Here is a 13,534-nt window from a genome sequence, read left to right as displayed (position 1 = left end):
TTTAAAACTCATCTCTAAAATTCTTACTCCAATTTGATCAAAGATCAATTAGATGATTTTTTTTCAAGAGAATGTTTTACATTATTTTCCTACCATTTAAAAATGGCAAGACGAAATACTAATTCAGTTATTTTGTTTTTATGTGAATCACATTTAAAGCAGATCTAAAATATTAAATTTCCAAACGCAAGGTTATTTTCGTTTCCTATTTTACCCATAACATCCTATAAAATGCTTTAAAAGTCTAAACTTAAGGGTTTATTCTTTTATTAATCTCTTTTTTTACATGGAGGTCACCACTTATCAAGGCCCAGAAGCAACTCGGGGATAAGGTTTATTTATTGTACAGAAATCAATGGGATAGTGTTGCAGTATTCATTAGTATTGGAGATTTGATAAAGTGTCATTACTTAGAGGGGGCTGTTTTTCAGGAATTTGTTTATGTTGGACTTGAAGACATTCATGTTGAAGTCAGGAGGAAAACAGACAAGCGGTAGAGAGTTCCACGGGCGTGCAGTTCAAAGAAAGAAGCTTTGCTCATGGAATCTACGTTTTGATTTAGGCACAGATAAAGAGTGACAGTGGTTTCAGCTAGTTTATCGTGAAAGATAACGGGGACGAGAGATTGGAGCTCAGACAAGCACCTGCCATGGTAAAAACGATAAAAAAAACATAGGCTCGCAACGTCTCTTCTGTGGGAGAGAGGTTGCAGGGAAGAGAAAAGGCGTGCACTTCTAAGAAAGAAGCTTTGTTCATGGAATCTACGTTTTGGTTTTGGCACAGATAAAGAGTGAGGAAAATTTTTGACAGTAGTTTTAGTTTTAATATTTTGATTTTCATAAAGACGTTGTGTTCCATACACACATATAAAAATACTAAAATAACACTGAAATATAGAACGATTTTGTACATATTAACAATTCATGAAAATCGAAGATGTCTGCAATTTTAGTACTTTTGCCCGTTTTCTATCCGCTTTCTGTTAATTAAACTAAATACAGCCTACATTTAGATACCTTACGCTTAGCATATCTATTCAAAAATGTATTATGATCTAGTAAGTAGTATAGGAGTTATCCTATGTATATATATATATGTGTGTGTGTGTTCCTAGATACATATGAATACATATATATATATATATAAATATAGTCATCCACATGCAGTACTGTTTCGCTGTTTCACAGCTCATCAGTGCGGCTAGACAGGCAACTACCTCAAGCCAGGATTGAAACCCGACCGTTTATACGGCAGTCAAGGCTTCTAACCATTACGCTATTGGCGGCTGCTTGAAAGAGTAGTGAGTTTAACGATGTTTTGATATCGTCCGAAATACCTCCGCTCGATTTGTTTACACAAAGAGCGTCGCTTATATGCTAATGGTAAATATATATATATAAATATATATATATATATATATATATATATATATATATATATATATATATAAATATATATATATATATATATATATATATATATATATATATATATATATATAAATATATATATATATATATATATAAATATATATATATATATAAATATATATATATATATATAAATATATATATATATATATAAATATATATATATATATATATAGCGCTTGGTACCGTGTGTTTCTGGGGGTCTTATATGTATATATATATATATATATATATATATATATATATATATTTATATATATATAATTTGAACGTGAAAAAACATTTTTGCACCAAGCCAAAAATATATATTAATTAAATTCAGTATATTTTAAAAATTACGACAAATTTATTATTCGACATGGAATACAAATTTTTTTTTTGTATTCCGTGTCGAATACCAAATTTATCATAAACTTTTTAATTTATTGATTTTAATTCCAAATTTTCGTTTATAATATTGCTCTCTCTGATGTATTGAGCTTCTTTATCTTTTTTTTTTAATGTTCTTATAAATATTAATACTAATGTGGGCTTTAACTTTACAGTATTATACAATCTGTAATCTGAAATTTCAAAATTCCAGTTGATATGTTTCGCTTTTGCAGAGAGTGTTTTGCTATATTACAACTCGTCGGTGCGACTAGACTATGATCCATCCCAACTTACAACTATCTAATCGATAGCTGGCAGTTTTACTTTCAAAGCCATCGTATCGACGCTTGTAAATTATATATCCATGTCTTTTAAAAATATTGACCGACACTTTTAAAATCCTCTATTTATTTATTTACTAACAAGGAGATTTGTATTAAGCTAATTAAACAACAGAGGATATAATTTAATGAAAATACTTAACCTAAGATGGGGGTTTATATCGTCATCCACAGCCAATCTGTTTCGCTGTACGACAGCTCTACAGCTAGCTTAGCCAAGCATCAAAGCAAAACATGTAGTTGAACTATATAGTTGATAGTTGGCAGTTCTACTTCCTATGTTTATTTTGCTAGTTTATTAATAAAACCATATGTCAGACATAATAAATTATTCGCATGTCTTCGAGGTGGCTTTAAATAAGCTGTTGGGTTTGAGGGAACATTGATTGTCAATGTACTGTTGATATTTATGGTTAGTTCCTTTTTGCAGTTTTATTAAATTCTTTATTAGCTGAGAAGAATCGAGAGCGTATGTGTCTTGACTCTCACCTCTCAGGCAATTTCGACTCGCCCACGAATGTTGTCCACCCTAACGTCTCCATACCCGCGAGGCTTCAGATGATTACTGGTCTGCGAGGGACAAAGTGTGAGACACAAGTGGCTTTCAAACACTATCTCAAGGCACCCTGTCAAACTGACCGACAACAATTAAAAAGCGGGCCGGAAATGAAGGACATTAACGTATCGTCACTTTCTCTACGACATACACGCAGACACGCACTGTCTCTCTCTCTCTCTCTCTCACACACACACACACACACACACACACATATATATATATATATATATATATATATATATATATATATATACATATATGTGTGTGTGTGTGTGTGTGTGTGTGTGTGTGTGTTATTCGACTTAGAGTGACAAGTTTGGGTTTTGTTTTGTTACCTCCACAAACCTAATTTATCAAGTTATTTGTACAAAGAATTACTATATTGAAGCGTATGTGATTTGGAATGTCAACCTATATATCTATTAGTTCAACTAATAAGGACTTTGTAGCATGGAGCACTATTTGGATAGAATAAAATCAAAATGTAATGCTACACTAATACATACTAGTAGATCGTGCGTTGTTGCCTGATCGTAAAATACGCTTAAACATCATATTTTAATTTATGCCGATTTCACATTTCTTATTATAAAGCCTATCTATTGATTATTATATTGTACCCAATATATAGCAGTGTCTCTCGGCGTGGTCAGGTTGTAAAATACGCTTAAATATGATATTTTAATTGATGCAGATTTCTCATCATTATTCTAAAGCCAATACTCTTTTGATTATCATATTGTACTTAATATAAGTGGTTTTAAACGTTAAAAAAAATGCTTCGGTACTATCAGCTCGAATCGAAAGCAAACCATATAGTGGTTTAGCCTGATTTGTTGTTACTATTAGTTTTATGCACTATGGTACGTTGTGTCTGATTCGTCAGCATAGATATGAGACTTTACATATCCGCAAAGAAAATAATCTAATAGGATTAAATCGTACGAACGAAGTGGACAGTTGACAAGTCCATTTCGTGAAATTATTTGTTTATCAAATATTTCTCTCGCTAAATCGCATTATATCGCATTGTGTGGAATGTGGCTCCATCTTGCGGAAACCTTGTGATGAATTTTTAAACAGAACTTAATTCCAAATAGTCGATAGTAGCCAAATCTGCAATTAAAGAAAATAGTGCTGTCACTTTTAAGTTCGCCGCCTCTAAAATAAAATACAAGGATTGTATTGGTTCGGTTTCTTAGATATAAGCCTAATGAAAATCCGGTGTTAATCAAAAAGTGCTCAATAACAAGTGGTGCTTTATTGCAGTATATTTTCTATTCTTTTATTAAAACACTATTGGCTACATATGTGCATACATATTTTTGTTGAGATTTCTTTCGAAATGCATAGTCATCAGGCCGAATCTTTACAAGGAAACCAGATTGTATATAGCATTTATTTTCATACGAAAGTGTTCCGTTATTTGAAAAGCAAAAGGGGTGGAAAAAGAGAATGGTGTTTCATCCACTTTTTCTGTGGAAAATAACAGCCGGATTTTATATAAAATGATTTCTATTTAAAATCTAATTTAAGTGTAAAATCCAGCTCGAAGGCAAAACATGTATGCACATGTAGCGAATAATGTTTATATAAATAAATAATATATTTGTAGTAATAGATTCTTTATTGTGACGAACAGATCATATTTATTTGAACTAAGAATGATGGATGAAAATAAACCAATGATATGGATAGATAATCGATTTTGAAACTCGTTCAACAGAGCTAAATCAATGTAAAGGTTAAAAGGACAACAATACTTATGCTGTGAGACTTACAACGAGTGAAAGAGAAAAACACTTAAATAAAAACTAAATTAAGTCTGAAAAGATTTCTTGTTTGCCTATAGAATATCGCAAACACATCATATAAATAGTTTCTGAAATCTTAAGGTGAAACGGAGAGTGCGACTTACTTAGTTTGAAGAATAAGATAATACTCAAATCGGAGACACAAGCTCGACTATTTATTAGGTGTTCTGCGATGGAAGACCCGTATGCATTGTTCAGAACATCCGATGATAAACATTTGTCCTGGTTATTTTTTTTTTCTGGGCACGTGTTGTTTGACTCTGTTTAATATTTGCGAGGCCCTTCTAACGTAATAAAAACTGCAGCTACATTTGAATGAATAACTAATATAATTATAATGGTGTGAACAACTTTTCTAATAGTCATCAAGATCGGTCTGGTAAAAGAAAAACAACACCTTCTGTATCCGATTTAGCATAATATCGTTGTACAGAATTTTTGTCGAATATATCACTAGTTAGCCAAGTCAGGCGAATGTAAACAAGACAGATGTTTACAAAAGTTCGGTTACTTTTATAAAAAATTAAAATTTGTATTTTTTATTTTAGATTGAATAATGTATAATACATAGCCAGTGTCGCAAATTGGTCATAGTGATGAATTTATTTTCGTTATCCAGCTTGATTTTAGAACAAATCATTAAGCCGAAATGGATAATAGTCGTAATCAAATTTAACGCATCTTCCGTGAGACAAAATGAGTTCCAACGGGTAGACAGACCAGTTAAAGTTCGTGTATGGTATACACAAGTAATAAAACTTGAGGAAGTTTTACAAAACGAAAAGACCGAAAAATAGAGGCAGACAACTGATTTTCTTTTCTATCAACTAGAAAATTTATATCAATTATTTGCTACCTTGTCGTTATATTTCTTGGGCTTAATGTGGTTTCTATTTTAGTTTTTTTTTTTTTTTTCATTGACTGCTCTATAAGCTTCATAATAAAAGAGAAAAATTTGGTTTAAAACTTATGACTAGCAGACGGGGGCGGCTTTGCTCGGTCGTAAAATACGCTTAACTATACTTTAATTTGTCCAAATGTAGTATATATTATTACAGAGTCGTGATTCCAAAAGTAAAAAAGGTTTTGGGTGCCATCTGCTAGAAGGGAAACCGAAAGCAGAACTGTACCATTAAAAACTGGGGGCGTTACAACTGTAACAATGTGACACGCATATAAACTGATTAAAAATAAACTACGCTTAATATACAAAATGTATAACGATTTTTTTCATTTTTTTTTCAATATAATATATATATATTACAAGGTGGTCACCACTTATCAAGGCCCCGAAGCCATTCGAGGATGAGGGTTATTGCGTGTACAGTACGCTAGTGTTGAGATTTGATAAAGTGTCTTACTTAAGGGGGCTGTTCATCAGGCATTTGTTTATGTTGGACTTGAAGACATCCAGGTTGTAGTCAGGTGGGAAACAGGCAAGCGGAACAGTTTCACAGGCATGCACTTCTAAGAAAGAAGCTTTGTTCATGGAATCTACGTTTTGGTTTTGGCACAGATAAAGAGTGAGGGAAAATTTTTACATAGGTTTCAGCTAGACGGGTGTTTTTCGTGAATGATTGGCGAAGAGAGGGGGCAGGGATTAGGGCTCAGACGAGCACTTGCCATGGAAGTAACGATAAAACAAAGACAGGCTCGCGACGTCTCTCCTGTGGGAGAGAGATTGCAAGAAAGAGAAAAGGGCATACCCCACTAAGCAACGAAGCCTATTTTGTACTCTGTCAAGGCAGGATAGGCTGTTTTTAGCAGCTCCTACCCAGATGTGGCAGCAGTACTCCATCCTTGGACGTACTTCGCTTTTATATAGATAGAGAATTGCATCAGCAGTGAGATATGTTCTGGAGCTGTAGAAGGATACCACCATTTTCCCCGCGACCTTGGCAATAAACTTTATGTACGTGTTCCATTTCAGGTTAGGAATAAAGGTCAAGCCCAGAAGCTTATCCAAACGTGGGACTTCCCCTAGACGAGAGCCATCAATTTCAATTGGTGCCAGATGGGGATCAGCGTTGATGATGTAAAGATAGGAGCCACCTCTTCCCCCACTGTAACACGCGCTCAAGATCAGCGGAGGGAGAATCAGAGAGAACATCATCATTTACGGCCTTTGATGTGTTGCCATAGATGGTCGTGTCATCAGCATAGATGTCAACGAATGATTTAAGTATGTGTTTTGGGAGATCATTGATGTAAATCAGGAAGAGAGTTGGGCCCAGTATGAACCCCTGAGGGACTCCAGCATTAATACTGTGGGCCTTTGATTTCTGCCCATCAACAACTACTCTTATGAGCCTATCTGAGAGAAATGACTTAATGATAGAGAAAACATTTCCAGTTATACCGTAGCTGGAAATCTTGTATAGTAGGCCTTTATGCCAAACCTTATCGAAGGCCTTTGATATGTCGGGAGCAATTGCCCTAGAAAGGAAGCCTTTTTCGAGAGATTCGCTAATCCTATGAGATATAACCGTTAGCACATCTGCTGTAGATCTAGCAGAGCGGAAACCATATTGCGTGTCGCTAAGAAGGTTATTTCTGCTGAGGTGGTTGACTACTTCTCTATTTATTGTGGATTCCAGCAACTTACTCATGACACACAGGAGACTTATTGGTCTGTACTGAGAGGGAGATGACTTATCACCTGAATTCTTAAATACAGGGCATACTGATGAGGTTTTCCAAGGTGTTGGAAAGCACTTCTCCTTAAGGCAACGCTTAAACAGTTTGGAAAGTATGGGGGCAAGTTCTGGTTGTAATTTTTTTAACGCTATAATTGGAATACCGTCGGGACCAGTTTCTTTACTGGAGTCAAGGTTCTTGATTAGCTTGGCCACCTCACGCACAGATATTTGTATGTTGCATAGCGTGTTGTCTGTTATAGGAGGGAATATGGGGAGTTGATGGCCTTCGTCACACATGGTAGAATTTGCCGCAAAGTTTTTGGCAAATAATTTGGCCTTGTCGGATGCTGTCGAGATGACCTCTGGTCCATTGATAATAGTTGGGATAGAGCGCACGTTTCTGTTCAAGATCCTATTTGCTATTTGCCAGAACTGGTGGGAACCAAGTCGCTGCTCAGCTACTTTGAACTTAACGGATTGCGCATATAGTTCTCTTGCATTTTTTATTACTCTTTTACAGTGGTTGCTGGCGGTTCTGAAAGCAGCTTTAACTGTAACCTATGCTTTATTATAAAAACGTGCAAGCATTCCTTATTAGAGCATCCATCGAAATTCAAAACACATGAGCAGTGGGGAATTAGATGTTTTTTGTTTAATACTTTTTATCCTAAACAAGACATATTGCCACATGGAACATAAGGGGCTCTTATTTAGGATCGTGTCTAACAGAGACCTGTGGGGAGTTGAGCAGGGAGATGTCTGTTCACATTATAAACTTCTGCAAGGTTAGTACAGTCAGGGAAGCAGGAACCAGGAAGGGAATTTTAAAGTCTAGCAGTCTCAGGTAAGAAAGTATTAGAGTAAAAGCCTTTCGGACATCTAGGGACCTCAACAATGAAGGGGTGAAATGTTGCTGTTTGTCAGGTTAGTCTGGAGTATATCGAGACAACACAATTGTTAAGTGTTCGTGGGCTTTGATATTTTTTTAAAACTTGGTGCTTGTGTAACGGTTGTGTTATTATAAAGACTTCGTGGCGTACGTACTCTTTTCGGAAGGGCATGCACTGATTTTTTTTCGAAATAAAGTGGGGGAACAATGGATATATGCGGTTGGTTTCGACTCGTTGTCTAAAATAATTGAAAATGTCTTTTCATTGTATGGAGCGAGGCTTTTTATTCTGTTACCTTTTTGTATCGGCCGCATTTACTCTCCGCTTTTACAACTGTTTGCTTTCAGAGGTTCTCAATCAAAAACGTGTCACCGAAGGTAATACGAAATAAATAAAGCATAGCAAAGCAAAAATCATTTTAGCTGATGAAAACAGGTATGGATGGGGCCGAATGGTCATTCATTTTTCATGCTCGAACATCAAAGACATCTCCCTTAAAAAAAATTATAAAAAAAAGGCCCCATGGGCAAACACGGCCGATATTTTCCGCCCTCCCTTCTCCGCAACCAACAGGTCGAGCAAACTCGTTGATGTGCTGGTAAAAATAGATGCTATTTAAGTCGATCCGGATGAATTCGATCAGTTCCTTAATTGATTTGAAATTATTTGCATTTTTTATTTATCTTTTTTCTTTTCTTTTTTTCACAGGTAGCACTTTTTCTTTTTCAACTCTTATTTTTGTCATTGTTTTTTTTTTTTAATTGAACATTTTTTTAGATCTTCATTTCATTTTTTGTCTGTTCACTACTAATTAAACAAAGCCCAAAAATAATGGCCGAAAAAGTGTTAGTTGCCCAACACTATTCTCATGTTTTCACCCACGCACACTTTTTTGTAGTTTGTTGTATTTTTTTTTATTCTTTCCTTGTTCCTCCTTGTTTGTTATTTTTATCGGGGTTTTTTTCTGCTTCTTTTTTGTTTGTTTGTAAATTTCCTCGTCTTTCGATTTCAAACTATTCTTTCTTTCCCTTGGTTATTTCTGTCTTTCATTCTTGTGTTCAATGATTTCCTCCTTTTTATCTTTGCATATATATTCCCTCACCTCTTCTTCTCTCTTGTATGAAAAACGGGAAAGTTATAGGCCGTTGACTTAGAATTAATATTTTATGTCAAATTGATAGTTCAATATGATTAAATTGTACTGATTTTTTCATTAAATAGTATTCGCTGTTAATCTTTCTCTAGATCTAACGGGGACCATAGTACTCAGTTCGCTGCACCTTAACATGATAAATGCCTATACAAAATTTCAGCCAGATCTTCCCAGTTGTTGTCGTGAGAAAATGAGAATAAATGTGGGATTGTGATAACTAATCCCAATTAATCCATAACCGTGCGTCAAACGGATACCATGATACTTAATTCGCTGCACTTTATGATAACAAATATCAATACAAAATTTAACCCAAATCTGCCTAATAGTCTGTGAGAAAAGATGATGTAATTATCCACAGACATGTTTCATCATTTATGACTCTTCAGTTTCGCTGAATCTAGTTACATTCGAAACCAGGATTCTAGAGTCTACATATTCCTTGGAAAAACAAGCATTCATTAATTAATAATTATTTTTTTGTGATTTCCCATTAGATAGTTGGTTTCATTTAACTATTACAATTAATTCTTTTTATGCATGGTTTCTACATTGTGCATAGTTGCGTAGAATTTAGGATTAAACGTTCTATCACACGGCCATGTTTTTATATTTGATATGAGTTGGAACATACATTGAGGGCATTGCTAAGACCACTGCGAAGAAGGTGGCCTCTCTCTACTGTGCTAGAAACCTACCTACGCCTGAAAGTATCATGTACCTCTATAAGGCCACCATTTGCCCATGTATGGAGTATTGTTGTCACATTTGGGCTGGTGCATCTGCTACTAGTCTTTCCCTCCTGGATAGGGTTCAAAAGAGAGTAGCCAACCTGATAGGTCCCAAACTGTCACCTAAGCTTCAACCTCTGTCCCATCGACGAAATGTTGCATCCCTTTGCTTTTGCTAAAAGTATTTTAATGGTGAATGCTTTGACGAACTACAAGAACTTGTATCCCCTCAACCTAAATATATCTGACAAACCCGACAAGCAAGTGAATCCCACCCCTACATATTAGAGAACCCTAGGTGCAAGAAAGCCTTCTACTCTAGCAGTTCTGGGAAAGAAACTGTTAGACTTTGGAACTCCCTTCCAGGATTCTGCTTTCCCAACTGTACTGATATGCAAAATGTAGTTGAATGTAAACAAACATCTTGCTGCTCATCTCCCTTCACGATGTCCCTGCAACTTATGTTCCAGATAGTAGCTCTCTACTTTAAAGTGTCAGTGTGCCTTGTTTGGAGTGAAAAACGTTTCACACACGCAGACCAGGGCACTATATATATATATATATATATATATATATATATATATATATATACAATGCCCTAGTGTGCGTGTGTGAAACGTTTTTACCGAGCTCCTCTCTGAATATTTTGCCTACAGACTTTAAACTAGGTATTTGTCCTCGGGAACATTTTCGATTTATCTTTTAGCCTGTTAAAATAGCAGTTAAGCAGCCGATATTGAAAAAAAATAGTAAATCGATTGACTTCTGAACATACGTGCAAATATATTTCTAGTTTAAAGCCGTTTTTCTTCGGTAATGACTCCGACTATGACAACAGAATATTCTTTTCCTTGTTTTGATTCTCAGGTATATATCCATTTATATCTTATGTTTTTTTATGTAGAGTGATGTGATCCTCGATTGATTAATTGTGTCTAACTGTGTCGGATATATACTAGAGAGTTAAAACAATGAAAAGAATATGCTGTTGTCATAGGTCTAGTAATGACAAAGGTTGGAGCGCTAAATAACGATTATGGCTGGAACGCTGTTTGTTTCGATTCAAGCTGATGACACGGAAGTCATTTTCTTTTAACTTTTGAAATCATTATTATATATATTGGATACAATATAATAAATCAGTGAAGAGAGAGAGAGAGAGAGGGGGGGAGAAAGAGAGAGCCTACCCTTCTTTCTATTTTTCATCTTTGTTTTCATTCTCCTTTTTCTCCGGTTTATTCTTTCTTCAACTTATTTTTCTGTCCTTCAACATTTTTATTCGCGTTTCTCATTATTTTCCCCCCTGTTCTATTTCAGGGGTTCAGCAACATACCTGTAATTGGTCTAGCTTTTCTTCCCCTATGCAACCTTTCTCACATAGACGTAATATTATTAGTCTCAGTCTTTTCTATAAATACTATTATGACATGTGCTTATCAAAATTGTCAGATTTATTCTCTTCTCCACATGTTCAAGCTCATTTAACGTTGATCTAGTGGTCTCCTTCAATTCGTTGTTCTGATACCTTGTTCTAATACAACTTCCTGTTATTGTGGCAAGACTTGTGGAACTCTCTTCCTGCTGACTATATTCTTTCCACATATAATTTTGGTCTTTTCAAGATTAAGGCAAAAAGTCATTTCCTGTCTTGTGATAATCGTATTTCGTTCTTATTAGCTCCTTATATCAAGTGGCTCCATGCCTTGTCTGGGACAATTTCTATATTTCTTTCCCTCATTTGTAATTTCCCTTTCCATTAAGTATCTTTGTTCTTTTCCTTTTTAATATTCTTTCTTTTTTTACTACATAGTCTTTTACTTTCTATATAATCTATACAATTTTAAAAAACTGAGTAACGGTGTATAATATTTTGTTAAATTATGATCATTTAGCAACATCGTTCATTGGTCCAATCAGTGACTATTATCAAACCTCAAAGAGCTAGTAGTATCCTTTTTGTACTGAATAATGGACGTACTGCCTAAACGCCAAATTAAACTCAACTTTATGTTACAGTTGGTCTTTATGGAGAAGCAGATAAGTAATATAGGAGAGAAGGGGTTAGATAAAGGAGAAAGTATAAGATATTTAATAATAATTTAAAAAAAAACAAAAACACCAAAATCAAATAGTGAACCGGATGGTTTATTAAAATATAAATCTCAAATATCTTTCTGTATTTATGTATGTGTGGTTGAAGTGTAGTAGGTCATGGTGGTTTAACTATATATCGGTTCTAATGTCTTGCAAGACACAGAATGGCTGTTGTCTGTCTGCCTGTGAAGGTTTGCGACTGCGCAGTCGTTTTTATGGAGAGACGTAAAAAGGCAAAGGCGTGATGGGCGGGGACGAAATTGCGCGCGAATAAAACGATAAAAATAATTGGCTTTGTTAATCGAAACGGGTAACGGGGAGATGGAGACTGGTATGAAAGTAGATTCGGGGTTGAGAATCGCCAAATAAGCTTTTCCTAAACAATTCTTTTAGTTGATTTAGTCGACGTCCGAGAAATCGGAGGCGGGGGACTTTTATGTTTTGCTTTTTTATTTCGTAGTAATTTCGTAATCTTAATTTTTTTTTGCTTTTCTTTTTTTCTTTTTTTTTTTTCTTTTAGTTGATTTTGAATCTTGCGTTTATCGGCATGAGAATCTTAACTGATTTGCATAGCAATTCAGGCCAAGCATGATTGTGTGAATTCCCTCGGGTGGGGGTAGGAGCTGAAGCGACTCGGAAGAGGTGCGATGGGTCCTATCTTTAAGAATAATGATTCTTTCGATTGTACCATCTTGCTATAACATTTCTTATTTGTCTAGCTTCAAAGGTAAAGTTTTTTTTTTTATATTGTCAGTTTTTTTTTTTTTTTTTTTTTTTTTTTTGACTGAGTTCGGTTCGAAGGGCATAGCGTTCTTGGGTAGCTTTGATTATTTATGAGAACCAGACTCGTATTTTTACGGATGGTGTTTTTCAATCTGTCCTGAAGATTCGATATTTATTTTCCCTCGCCGTCACGGGGAAATGTGATACAAGGCTGGAAAAGTGTGGTTTGAAAACTAGTGCTCTAGGGGGGGAGCAGGCTTCCTTGCAAAAATGCTTTGACTTCCCTCAGCATTACCCGATAAGGGCCACTCGGGTGATTAACAATAATCTAATTCCTTCTCAAATGGCGAGAAGGTAAATTCTGGGAGAATGGACCTCCTATAACTTCACAGAATGCAAGATCATATACCTCAGGCAACAGTGAATCAGTCACTCTTCCATTTTAATAACAACCAATAGAGCAAAACATTTCTGTAAATCCGACTTTTATGTATACGCATCACTCAATTAATCTATAATTGACCATCTCCCCTGAAAACTATCTTTGTCAAATTATACTATTGCATCCATTACTTTATGAAAATCAGACTGTTATTCTTACGAATTGCCTAATCTATAATTGTTTTCCATCTCTCCTGAAACTTGAAAATATACGCCATAATCACATTGACACACCGGTTCTCGTTAGGTCACCGAAGTTAAGCAACGCTGAGCCTGGTCAGAATCATATATGTGACTATTTACCTCGTCGTAAAACCTCCAAAAAGTTAATGTCGTTATGAATTGGA

This window comes from Euprymna scolopes, chromosome 2 (assembly GCF_053919585.1).
Source record: "Euprymna scolopes isolate OS-2025 chromosome 2, ASM5391958v1, whole genome shotgun sequence".
NCBI classification, from domain to species: Eukaryota; Metazoa; Mollusca; class Cephalopoda; order Sepiida; family Sepiolidae; genus Euprymna; species Euprymna scolopes.
Note: the sequence above shows the minus strand (reverse complement) of the source record.